Source organism: Geotrypetes seraphini, chromosome 3 (assembly GCF_902459505.1).
Source record: "Geotrypetes seraphini chromosome 3, aGeoSer1.1, whole genome shotgun sequence".
NCBI classification, from domain to species: domain Eukaryota; kingdom Metazoa; phylum Chordata; class Amphibia; order Gymnophiona; family Dermophiidae; genus Geotrypetes; species Geotrypetes seraphini.
The window spans coordinates 259658384-259672224 of NC_047086.1; the positions used below are offsets into that span (position 1 = coordinate 259658384).

The window sequence follows — 13841 nt, forward strand, 5'->3', positions numbered from 1 at the left end:
TCAGAAGTTTGAATTGTGGTGGGAAAGCCAGTTGGTCTTTTTTTCATAGAATGGAAGAGTCACTATTTACAAAGACAAATTGCATACCACACAGCGTACCCTGAAAAAAGCCACAGCATGATGACTGAAACGTCGTTTTCTACCTGACAAGATGCAGCAAGATATGGAAACCTGCAACAAGCACAATGCCAGCTATGGAAACCCTGAGAGAACAAACACTATTATGTGTTATCCACTGCTGAGCAAATTCATAAAATGAGCTTTGCAGCAGATAAAAGGCAATTCTGTTACAGGGTGCCTGATACAAGACTATTCTATCAAAGAACCTAGGCATCTGTATAGAATGCGAGGCTGACCGGGAATATACACACCTAAAATTTAAGCATGGGCTCTTACACTAGTCATTGACCTTGTGAAATTGCCAGCATCTATAAGCCAAAGATGCACACATGGTCTGATTCTGTATAGTGAGACCAAAGTTACATGTACAAATCTGTGCACATTGCCGATTTGCACATGCAACTTAATTAACAAGTTAATCAGCACTGAAAATTAACCAATAAAAATTGGCACTAATTAGAATCTGTGTGCACAACTTTCTAAATGTATTCTATAACTTGGTGAGTGTAAAATTCTAAAGCATGCATCTCAAAAGGCTGTGTTGCCAGGGGAGGAGCATGGGTGGGTTGTGGGCATTTCTGAAAGTTAGGCATACTATTGTAGAATACACCCAATCCATGTACAACTTAAGTGCAGGTATTTAGGCCTAAATGGGTGTGCCCAAATGTTAGTCACATGTATAGGCGCTAAGCGTGATTCTGTAAACTGTGCCTAATTTCAGAGGCATTTTAAAGAATCACAGTAAATGCTGTCTTTTTCTGTGCCAATTCTTTAGGTGCCATATATAGAATATGGCCCAAGCTGTGTAGTACAGTACTTCATAAGATACACCCGTCTATGTCCAGCCCAAGCTGCACACATGTGTATACAAGATATGCAAGATAGGTGCATCTTTACAGAATAGCCCTTAGGTATAATTCTGGCATGTATGCCTGTAAATGTTAGCACCCATTTTATAGAGTTGCCCTGCCCCCCAATGTGCAATAATGGCACTATGTGGTGGTAAGCATGGACCCTAATTTCTGAATTTGGGGATAAGGTTCTTAAAAGTATATATTTCTAAAAGCCTATATGTTACTTAAATTACTAGTTACTTAAATTACTAGTAATCTTTCCTGTGTGCCAATTATCTTTTATAACAATTAAAAACATATTGCTATTATATTAAGTATCTTAAGGGAAGCATTTTCCTTTTTTTAAATGTGGATGCTGTTTTATTTTCATTTCAGTGCTAAAAGAATTAGGTAGTCGTTTTCCAACGATTTCAAGACAGCAATTACATGTAGAAACATGATCTGTCTGTCAATAGTGCAAGTTAATCCTACATTTGTTGCAACTTGAATTATGTCATAGTTATCCCTTGCAGAAGACAATTCAAGCTGAGCTAATAGTTGAGAGATTTTAAGCAAGTTTGCTGCATGCTATTGGATTAAAGTTCACAGTCGTTCATTCGCTAATTGCTTTTGTTTCAATATCACAGTATACCTTTTAGTCGTCTGTGGTTTATTTGTTTTTAAATGGTGTTAAGTTTTAGAGATTTTTTTGTGCAATGTACTGTAGAATTATTCAGGTCAGTATTCAAAAACCCTTACAGACCTTAGTTCTATCCAGATAGTATCTCTGAATATCCTTACAGACCGCCTCAATACTATCTGGATAGTGCCTCTGAACAGTGGCGTAGGAAAGGGGGAAGGGGGGGGGCAGACTGACTTGGGCACTGTCTTGGTAGCTCTTTGCTGGTGCAAGCAGAAGCTCCAACCTGCTGCTTGCGCCAGCCTCGGCGCTCCCCTCTGATGCTACTTCCTGGTCCCATGTCTAGGAAGTGACTTCAGAGGGAGAGCTAGAGCAGGCAGCAAGATAGAGATGCTGCTTGCGCCAGGGATGCTAAACAGGGAAGGGAAGGGGAGCGTGCACAGCAGGGGGGAAGGAGCAGGGGGGATAGAGGGTGAGGGCACCACCACCCTGGGTGCCTTCTACCCTTGCTACCCCAGTGCCTCTGAAAATATTTACAGGCTGCCTCAGAACTATCTTGATAGTGCCTTTGAATATCTTACAGACCTCCTTAGTTCTATGTGGATAGTGTTCCTGAATAGTCCTACAGATATCTTCAGTACAATTTGGATATTGCCACTGAATGTCCTTACAGGTGGTCTCAGCAATAATCGGATAGTGCTGGTGTAGAGACAGGGTGGTCCCGGAACTTATCTGAATGGCCAAGTCTTCAGATAACTTAGGACAGTCATAAGGCTGTCCATATTAACCAGATCAAGTTTCAAGTTTATTTAAATTCTTTGATTTACTCGCATACTCCAAATCCAATGCGATTTACATAAGTTAAGAGTTAGGTTAAAATAAAAAAACAAACAAACATAACAATTAATACTAATTACAATAATACATTTAGGGAAATAGGGGCCGACAAAAATTGGCTTAAATGCAATTCTAAAAAAAAAAATAAAAATAAACAAAAAAGGAAGGTCTAATGACACAAAAGGTTGGGGAACAAATACCTGCTTGATTTTACTAGATAGTCTTCCTAGATATTTAACACTGGCACTTGTAAGGATAGTAATTTATAGTTTATTCTTTTATAGCCTACCTTTTACAAAGCGGGTCACATAAGAACATAAGCATCACCTCTGCCGAGTCAGACCATAGGTCCATCGTGCCCAGCAGTCCGCTCCTGCAGCGAGCCACCAGGTCAATGACCTGTATGTGATCCTTTACTTAAGACATTTTATCCTATATAGTACCCCTCTAACTATACCCCTCAATCCCCTTTTCCTTCAGGAACTTGTCCAACCCCTTTTTGAAACCCAAAATCGTACTCTGCTCTACCACCTCCTCCGGAGGCGCATTCCAGGTATCCACCACCCTCTGAGTGAAGAAGAACTTCCTAGCATTTGTTCTGAATCTGTCTCCCTTCAATTTTTTTTGAGTGCCCTCTTGTTTTTGTTTCCCCCACCAGTCTGAAGAATCTGCCCCTCTTTACCTTCTCTATACCCTTTATGATCTTGTAAGTTTCTATCATGTCCCCTCTAAGTCTCCGTTTTTCCAGGGTAAAGAGCCCCAGTTTCTCCTGCCTCTCAGCATATGAAAGGTCTTCCATGCCCTTTATCATTTTTGTTGCTCTTCTCTGGACCCTCTCGAGTGTCGCCATATCCTTCTTAAGGTACGGCAACCAGTATTGAATGCAGTATTCCAGATGTGGGCGTACCATCGCCCGATATAGCGGCAGGATAACTTCTTTGATTCCTTTTTTGATAATGCCCAACATTCTGTTCGCTTTCTTTGAGGCCGCTGCGCATTGTGCTCCCGACTTCATTGATTGGTCCACTAAAACCCCCAAGTCCCTTTCTAGGTTGCTTTTCCCCAATACCATTCCCCCCATCTTGTAGTTGTACATCGGGTTTCCTTTCCCTATGTGCAACACTTTGCATTTCTCTACATTGAAACACATTTGCCATTTATTTGCCCATTCACTCAGTTTGTTCAAGTCCCTTTGTAGATCTTTACATTCTTCAACAGTTCTAACCCTACTGGAGTTTTGTGTCATCCGCAAATTTTATAACTTCGCACTTCGTCCCCACTTCCAGGTCATTAATGAATATATTGAACAGCAGTGGTCCCAGCACTGACCCCTGTGGGACACCGCTTGTGACTGCTTCCCAGTCAGTCACACACAATATAAATAACAAACATCTACATAAAATCATTTACAAAAATACACTCTTTTAACCACAACATCCGTTTAGTAAAATGTTTATATACTGCTCTTTGCATCATCAGCAGAGCAGTTTATAATAAAAACTAAGAAATATAAAAGAGCTTTACAATATTATAGGACAGAGAAGAAGAGGAAAAAACCCAACAAAGGCACACCAGTATGCTGCACCCATCAAAGCCCAATGACCGATTCAAGGGTCTCCCTAAAATGTCTTGGAGAACAGAAAAATCTTCAGAAGAGCCCGAAGCTTCAGATCTGAAGACTCTGTGACTCTGTACAGCACTGCGCATGTCTGGTAGCGCTATAGAAATAGTTAATAGTAGTAGTAATACTTCCTGGGGAAGGAATTCCAAAGTGTGGGTACAATGGGAAAAAAGATGAGTATGAGTGGTGGAAGGATTCATCCAATATACAGCAGGAATAGTCAATAAGGGACAAATTCTGTAACTGGGTGCCTATTTCATGTCAATCACAGGCACCTATTACAGAATTGTGCCCAACTAAAACTTAGGCGCCTACAATGTAGGTTTTAAAAGCCTACATTATAAGCACCTAAGTACTTTAGAAAATTGCACCTAATGGCACCTAATTTATATTGTGTGTGTCCTTTTCCGCTCCTAAAATGCCTACTTTGGAGTTAGGAAGATAGGTGCCTATTTTATGCAGAATCATGCCTAAGCTAGGCACCTATCACCCAATTAATTTTTATTTTTTTCAATTATGAGCTTATTAAAGCTCATAGTTGAAGTCAATATACTAATTAAGTTAGGTGCCTAATGTAGATTAGAGAAACTGGGCCTCTTCTCCCTTGAAAAGAGGAGACTGAGAGGGGACATGATCGAAACATTCAAGATAATGAAGGGAATAAACTTAGTAGATAGAGACAGGTTGTTCACCCTCTCCAAAGTAGAGAGAACGAGAGGGCACTCCCTAAAGTTAAAAGGGGATAAATTCTGTACAAACGTAAGGAAATTCTTTACCCAGAGAGTGGTAGAAAACTGGAACGCTCTTCCGGAGGTTGTTATAGAGGAAAACACCCTCCAGAGATTCAAGACAAAGTTAGACAAGTTCCTGCTGAACCAGAACATATGCAGGTAAGGCTAGTCTCAGGGCACTGGTCTTTGACCTAAGGGCCACTGCGTGAGCGGACTGCTGGGCACGATGGACCACTGGTCTGACCCAGCAGCAGCAATTCTTATGTTCTTAATTTCCTTCTATGTGATGATCCATGGAGTAAAGACTGTGAGTGGGTCATAAGAACATAAGAACTGCCGTCTCCGGATCAGACCTTCGGTCCATTAAGTCCGGCGATCCGTACACGTGGAGGCCCAGCCAGGTATACACCTGGCGTAATTTTAGTCACCCATATCCCTCTATGCCTCTCATAAGGAGATGTGCATCTAGTTTACTTTTAAATCCTAGAATGGTGGAGATCACATGATGCATTAAGCTGAGGCAGACATTTGCTGCCTGAGCTCCCAGGCCTCGAGTCACCAAATGATAAGTTTCCCTGCCACACGCGTTGTGAGAGCCCACCGGGAGGTAACAATTAATATGCTACTAGTGCATGGACAGATTTCTGTCATCTCCTGTGCCGCCGATGGCAACGAGAACAGCCAAAAAAGACTGCGACTGTCCACCGCAAGGCGCAAACAAAATGGCACCGGCAAATCCGACCGCGATCAATCAAATAGCACCGGAGGTGCTGGGCGAAATCACACAGGCGGTCACAGCGGCAATGCAGCCTGGAATGGGCGCCTTTCTGAGCAACTACTCAAACTGGAAAATATGCTAGCAGACACCACCTGCCGAACAACAGAACTCGAAACCCGAGTTTCTAGGCTGAATGACACGCAGGGGGCCCAAGATAAAGCTCTTCAGGATCTGCAGGATCTAACAAGTAAGCAGGCTGAGAGTCTTGAAGACTTAGAAAATCGATCGTGCAGATCCAATCTACGCTTTTTAGGCATCCCAGAAACGGTGTCAGGGGCTGCGCTGTTACAGGCCCTGGAGGCGTGGTTGGCAGATACCTTTCCCATGCAGGATGGTTTGGGCCCTATACGCCTGGAAAGGGCGCATCGGCTGGGCAGGGAACAAGCCCGGGAGGCACGTCCGCGGATGGTCATCGCCAAACTACTTAATTATAATCACAAAGTTGAAATCCTGAGCAAATACGAGCAACTACGGGACTTGTTAAAATTTGAGGACTCAGAAGTGCGGATTTTTCAGGATTACTCGATGGCGTTAACCGAGAAATGAAAATTGTTCTACCCGCTCTGTACTACACTGGTAGAGAAAAAGATATGGTTTATGTTCCTTTACCCTGCAGTTCTGCGCATATATCATCAAGGCCAATGGCATACTTTTGACGCATCCTTGGAGGCAGCTAATTACATGAACATTCACGTGTTACACCAATCTGACCTTAATTGACTGAGCATATTGACTTAGTTCAAATACATATTTGGGTAGCCACTACTATTTAAGTTTGGTGGTTATGGGGAGTCATGGTTCCCTGAAGTTACGGGGACCATTGATTCTCAGCGCTATCTATGCCATATGTTTTGTGTATTGGTATCGTTTGGTGTGGTATGTTAAGGTTATAATTGCCATTTTAACGTATACTTACTGTTTATGCTGTTTAACCAATTACTCATTTATTTACTAGGTAAAAGTAGAGCTTATTTTAGTAATGGTTCATGGTGGGGACGCGGGGCCTGGGGTGGCATTACCTTGTGATCTCTCACACCTCTAGGCCACCCTGGTGTGGGCCTATAGCTGTGTTTGACTAGGAATGAGGGAGCGGGGATGGGTTGGGAGGGTGGGTGGGGGGTTTGGGGTTGGAGACTTTTGACATTATGGTTATATGTGATCATCTTCAGGATATGGGGGCGATTGGGTCCATATGTTTGGTTATCTTTACATGTGAAATTGGGAGCAATTACTAGACTGGTTGTACTCGGGCTGGTCCAGAGTCTAACTTTGCTGTCCTGAGTTGGGCTGGGAGCCTGGGATGGCATGCTAAGGCCACAGTCATTTTTGTCTGACAGATCCATTCATCATCTCACCAGACTATAGATAATACATTGCGAATTATATCTTGGAATGTATCAGGCATTACTTCCCCTATTAAAAGAACAAAAGTTTTAAATCAGTTGAAACAACATAAGGTAGATATAGCCTGCCTGAAGGAAACCCGCCTGACAGATTAGAACACTCTAAATTGGGGAGATTCTGGGTAGGTGCATAACAGCTTCTTCACCACAGAAGCGAGCAGGTGTAGCGATCTTAATACGTAAATCCTTGCCCTATACTGCTAGAGTGGTAGAAAGTGATCCACAGGGATGATATGTGTTGTTACATTTGACGGTGTGCACATACTCATTCTATCTACTAAATGTGTATGCACATATGACCACTCCTTTTTTGAAGGTCTTACTGCTATGTTGATAGAGCGGGTGACGGACCTGGCATTCCTTGCAGGAGACTTTAATCAAGTTATGGACCCGAGCTGTGATTACTCCTCTCCGGGGCAATGTATAGGGGGAGCGCAAACAAGGGGTATCCCGTATCTTTGTGCCACATTGGATTTGGTAGATCCCTGGCGTTTATTACACACAAGAGAAAGGGACTATACACATCGATCGCGCGCACATGGAACGCTTTCTAGAATAGATTATATTCTCATCACGAGCAGGGCCTTTTTAAATGTAGATTCTGCAGTTATAGGCCCTGCAGTAATATCAGATCATGCGTTGATTTGGATAAAAGTGAATGTGGGCTCTGGCTTACGAGGCCCAGCACGCTGGCGATTTCCTAGCTACCTGTTTTTCCAATGATCATTTTAAATCATACTTAATAACTAAATGGGAAGAATACCTAGAGTTTAATGGTCAGTACCATCAAAACCCCGCCTTGTTTTGGAGTACTGCTAAGGTGGTCCTTAGAGGGGATTGTATAGCATACATTATAGCTCGAAATCGACGTTTGTCAAGAGGAATAGTCCGCTTAGAGCGAGAATTGGCAGAAGCAAAAAGACAATATATGTAACAACCGACACGCAATCTTAAGGAACACTTAATCTCAGTGGAAACGACCCTTAATTGTTACATACATGAGCGTACAGTCAAGATGTTGTTATATCAGAAGTTTCAATACCATTGCTATGGGAATTGCTCAGGGAAACTCTTGGCACGTTTGACTAAACAGAAACGGGGCAACGTTATGTGTCCGGTCTAAGAGATGACAACGGTCAGCTGAAGCATTCTACTGAACAGAATGCGCAAATATTCGATGCTCATTTTCAGGGAATCTATGGCCGATGGGGCTCGGGGGACAAGTCTCTTATTAGGGACTATTTGGAAGATTCTGGCATCTCTCCGTTGTTGGACCGGGATGTGGAGATTTTAAACACACTCATCACTCCCAAAGAATTGCAAAAGGCCATTCAGCTCCAAAGAAACTATTCTGCCCCGGGGCTAGATGGCTTCACAGCAGAATTCTATAAGATGTTATCAGTGCAGTTTTTCTGTCATCGGGTAACCCTCTTTTTCTACATCACGGTCTTTAAGAAAGTAACTCAATCTACGCGCCTTTGTGGCAGTCGTTTTGACGGCTTGAGAATCTTTATTTCTGTTGCTAACAGCTGTGAGAACTTTTATTTCTGATATTAACAGCTGTTTATTAAATATTTAAGGCATGCGTCACTATGACAACACCAGAGGGCTGGGACATGTTCAGACAGCTTTAAACACACCTCCTCCTCTCCCCTTGGCTTTATCAGGGGGGCTTCAAGAAGGATGAACCAATGAGCCGTGAAATAGTGCCACAAACACATAACATGGGGTGGGGCATAGGGTGGGGCTACCACCATTCATTCCCATGGGGTGGGGCATGGGCGAGGCCACCACATTCATTCCTATGGGAGGGATAGGCATGGGCGGAGAATGGGCGGGGCATGGACAGAAGGGGACGTGGAGTGGGAGGGGCATGGGTGTGGTTTGGGTAAAAGTGGGTGGGGTATGGGCAGAGAGTAGGCGTGGTATGGGCGTAGAGTGGGCGGGGCTTAACCGGAAGTAAATGCTGATTGATCGATCCTTATCTTTGACAGCTGTCAATCATTTTGACATGAGATGTACACATTATACTACTAACATTGGCTATCATTATGATGTGTCAAATCTTTCCACTACAGCTGCTTTAACATCATTATGGGTCACAAAATGGCAAACACCTTTTTGTTTTAATAAATTCTTCAGAGACTTATTTAAAAATTCTTTACCCTTGTCTGTTTGAAGCTTTTCAGGTGTATGCACTAAATTAAATATTGTTTCAAAGGCTTTGGTAACTTCGTGACCGGTTTTTGTTTTTAAACTCACGGCCAATGCATATTTTGACAGGATATCTATTACCGTTAAGATGTATTTGTAACCGTTGTTATAACGGACAAAGGCTGACATGTCGACTAAGTCACTTTTGCCATTGGCTGTCAACTTCTGACACCATTGTTTTATTTCTTTTAAAATGGATTCTAGCCAGTCTTTGTAAATTGTATGCATGTTGACCGTGACCCAGTCCACAACGTCTTTTCTCCGGACTGTACTATCGCTCTTTTTGGCCTCTTGAAGTTAATGCCTCCATAGCTACCTGCCGCATTCGGATCATAATAAATTTGCTTCAATAAAGATTCTTTCATCATGTTCCAGTCAGCTCTGTTAACTTAACTCTAAATAAAAAAAATAGGTCTTAAAACTCTGCCTTTTATTAGAGGCTGTTGTGTGACAGGTTTTTTTTCAGATTGTTAAAGACTAAGGCACATGTGTCAAACACAAGGCCCGCGGGCCAAATCTGGCCCGCCAGGCCTTGCAATGTGGCCCGCACCGCGCTGTCATCACTGCACGCCGCTGCGTTCCATCACAATGACACGCGGTGACACAGGAGGCTTGTGATCTCGCCAGCCGTACTTGCTATCTATCTCCCCCATCGACCGCCCCCCCAAGAACCTCCGACCGCCCCCCCAGGCGACCCGCGACCCCCCTGGCCGACCCCCACGACACCCCCACCCCCCTTCCCCGTACCTTTCTGTAGTTGGCCAGACAGACGGGAGCCAAACCCGCCTGTCTAGCAGGCAGCCAACGACGGAATGAGGCCGGATTGGCCCATCCATCTCAAAGCTCCGCCTACTGGTGGAGCCTAAGGCACCTGGGCCAATCAGAATAGACCCGGGAGCCTTAGGTCCCACCAGTAGGCGGAGCTTTGAGACGGATGGGCCAATCCGGCCTCATTCCGTCGTTGGCTGCCTGCCGGACAGGCGGGTTTGGCTCCGGTCTGTCCGGCCAACTACAGAAAGGTACGGGGAAGGGGGGTGGGGGTGTCGTGGGGGTCGGCCAGGGGGGTCGGAGGTTCTTGGGGGGGGTGGTCGATGGGGGGAGGGGGGTTTGCGTCGAGGGCAGGAGGGCCTGGGATCCCTCCTGCCCGTAATGTAGTGCGGGGTGGGGGTAGGGGGTCGCCGTGGTCAGGAGGGTTTGGGCTCCCTCCTGGCCCGAACAACTAGCGGGGGGGGGGGGGTCGCCAGGGCCAGGAGGACTTGGGCTCCCTCCTGGCCCGATATTGTCGGGGAGTTGGGGAATCGGCGGGGCAAGAGGGCTTGGGCTCCTTTTTGCCCCGATCGTGTCGGGGAGTCGGGGGGGCAAGAGGGCTTGAGCTCCCTCTTGCCCCGATCGTGTTGGGAGTCGGTGAGTCGGCGGTCCTTCGGGGTGGGGGTGCAGGTGCGTGCGAGCGGTCCTGCTTGGGGTGAATCGGACGTCGGGGGGGGGGGGGAACTATGTAAAAAAAATACACAGCAGAAGCTGCCAGTTCCTGGCATAAAGTGTAGGCATAAAAATCGCAACAGAATCTGCTATCTGTACCCAGCCAGGCATTTATTGACTGACTTTTTCATTCTAACGCAGATTTCCAATAAACTACATCTTTTACTGCCAATATTGATCCCAAAATGTCCAGGAAAAGAAAAGTTGACGGTGAAGGCAGACAATTTAATGACAAATGGGAAAATGAATACATGTTTGTGCTTAGTGAGGGCAAACCAGTGTGTATATTGTGTTATGAGACAGTGTCGGTGATGAAAGAGTACAATATACGTCGTCATTTTGACACCAAACATAATGTTAAGTATGGCAAATATACTTTGGAAGAAAAGCATAAAATTGTTAAAGAACTAAAAGGCAAACTACAATCACAGCAGCAAATGTTTACAAAGGCTAAAGCGAAAAATGATGCTGCAGTGAAAGCAAGCTTTATAGTGGCTGAAGAAATTGCCCGTACTTCAAGGTGTTTTTCAGAGGGTGCCTTTTTGAAGCAATGCATGCTAAAAGTGTGTGAGAAAGTATGCCCAGACCAGATACAGAGTTTTCAAACTGTCAGTTTGTCAAGAAACACCATTGCAGACAGAGTTCAAGAATTCTCAGGAAATCTATCATCACAGCTGGCCGAACAGGCATGCAGTTATCTCGCTTTTTCACTTGCTATCAATGAAAGCATAGACAACACTGATACAGCGCAGCTGTCCATCTTTATACGTGCTACGAAGACCGACCTCTCTGTCACTGAGGAACTTTTGGATGTAGCTGCCATGCATGGGACGACGACTGGTAGAGATATATTTGAGGCTGTGGAGAAATCTATAAATAATTTTAAATTACCCTGGGAAAAGTTGGTGGGGCTAACTCCCGATGGCGCACCTTCAATGTGCGGAGAAAAGAAAGGCTTGGTTGGACTAATGAAGGAAAGAATGCAAAAAAGTCACTGCCACACACCCTTGATTACTTATCATTGCATTATCCACCAAGAGGCTATGTGTGGAAAAGTTCTGGACATGAATGACATAATGACCACAGTCATTAAAACTATTAACTTTATAAGGGCACGTGGCCTGAATCATCACCAGTTCCAGCAGTTTTTACAGGAGGTGGGTGCAGAGCATGGAGACGTGCCATACCACACAGAAGTAAGATGGCTGAGCAAGAGCGCAGTCCTCAAAAGATTTTTTGAGCTCAGAGAACAAATTGCTCTTTTCATGGAAAGTAAAGGAAAGCCCTTGCCTGAACTGTCGGATCCCGCCTGGCTATGTGATTTTGCTATGATGTGTGACATATGCGAGCATCTCGCCCAACTGAATCTGAAGCTGCAGAGACGCAAACAAGTCATCACGAAGATGTCTGACATGATCACAGCATTCCAGCGTAAACTTCAACTATGGAAGTCCCAACTGGAACAGGACAATCTTGCCCACTTTCCCGTTTGTTTGAGTATCTCAACCACTATTTCTGGTACTTTTCCTTGCAGTCGGCTGGCTACCAAAGTTAGCCGTTTACTAAGTGAATTTGAGCGGCGCTTCTCTGACTTTAGAACACAGCACTCAGGCTTTGACATCTTTGCCAATCCTTTTACAGTTGATGTCAACAATGTGCCCCATCACCTTCAGATGGAGATAATCGAGCTTCAGTCTGACAGTGGCCTGAAATCAAGGTTTCAGGATGTTGAAATTGAGGACTTCTACCCTCTACTGCCCCCTGACTCAATGCCAGAGCTCCGACTTCATGCTGCCCGTATTCTAGCCATGTTCGGGAGCACCTATCTTTGTGAACAGATGTTTTCAATAATGAATCTGAACAAAAACAAGCACAGATCACGCATTACCGATGACAACCTCCATGCTGTTTTGCGGGTTGCTACAGCCCAAGAAATAAAACCGAACATTGACTCATTGATACGGGGAAAACGGTGTCAGACATCTAGCCAGAAAACAAAACAATGAGCATTTTAGGTACATTCCAATATTACTGTTTTGCTTGATACCAATATTACTGTTTTGCTTGATAGCATGTGAGTTGGTTAACAGCACTGTTAAGGAAAAGATTGTTCCACTCATTTTAAATTCACATTTCTGGTTAACATTGTCAGTTTATGACTGTTCAGTAAACCATTCGGCCCGCGATTTAGGCTGGATTTTAGATTTTGGCCCCTTCTCTGATTGAGTTCTACACCCCTGGACTAAGGCATAGTCACTATGACAACACCAAGGGGCCAGGTCATGTTCAGACAGGTTTAAACACACCTCCCCCTCTCCCCCCTTGGATTTATCAGGGGCTGCAAGGGACTTATCAGCTGTCACCATGACAATATGGGTGTTACCCATGCAACCATTAACTCAGAATTCCTATTGAAAGTGTCTGTAAAACCAGGAAAGAAAAGAAAATGCAGCTTTACAGTTCTAAGCTGTTTCTGCACTGCTCTTAAAAAACCTGGGATCTGTTTTAAAAACAGGAAAAAAAAACAAAAACAGCTGTAAATGTCTTTTCTTTTGTGATCTGCATGTGCATTGCTCTAACCATGAGATCTTAAAACCTGTTAAAATAAAGACACTTTTTTCTGGCCACATCATTTCCGAGGGCTTCGATTAAATCTGTTTCCGCTAACGTCATCAGAAAGTGCATTTCCGTCTCATCAGAAAAGTGCATTTCTGGTGCTTTGTTTACTCCATTTCCGCCTACGTCATCAGAATGTGCACTTCCGGTAGGGCAGACACTCCCTATTTCCGGTGATGTTATCAGAAAGCATATTTCCGGGGTCAAACACGCCCCCATTTCTGGTGACATCATCAGAAAGTGCATTTCCGGTAACATGACATGGGGCGGGGCATAGAGTAGAGCTACCACCATTCATTCCCATGGGGCGGGGCATGGGCGAGGCCACCACATGCATTCCTATGGGAGGGGTGGGCACGGGCGGAGAATGGGCGGAGAATGGGCAGGGCATGGGCAGAAGGGGCATGGAGTGGGAGGGGCATGGGCAGAGAGTGGGTGTGGTATGTTGTAGAGTGGGCGGGGCTTAACCGGAAGTGAATGCTGATTGATCGATCCTTATCTTTGACAGCTGTCAATCATTTTGACATGAGGTGTACCCATTATACTACTAACATTGGCTATCATTATGA

The 13841-nt window shown here is 44.5% G+C and overlaps 1 protein-coding gene across 1 annotated transcript in view; it reads left to right on the top strand.

Annotated features, from left to right (window-relative positions):
• EDARADD (EDAR associated death domain) overlaps positions 1 to 13841 on the top strand; it is a 162533-nt gene that overhangs the window by 53407 nt on the left and 95285 nt on the right. The gene's annotated exons all lie outside the window — the stretch shown is intronic.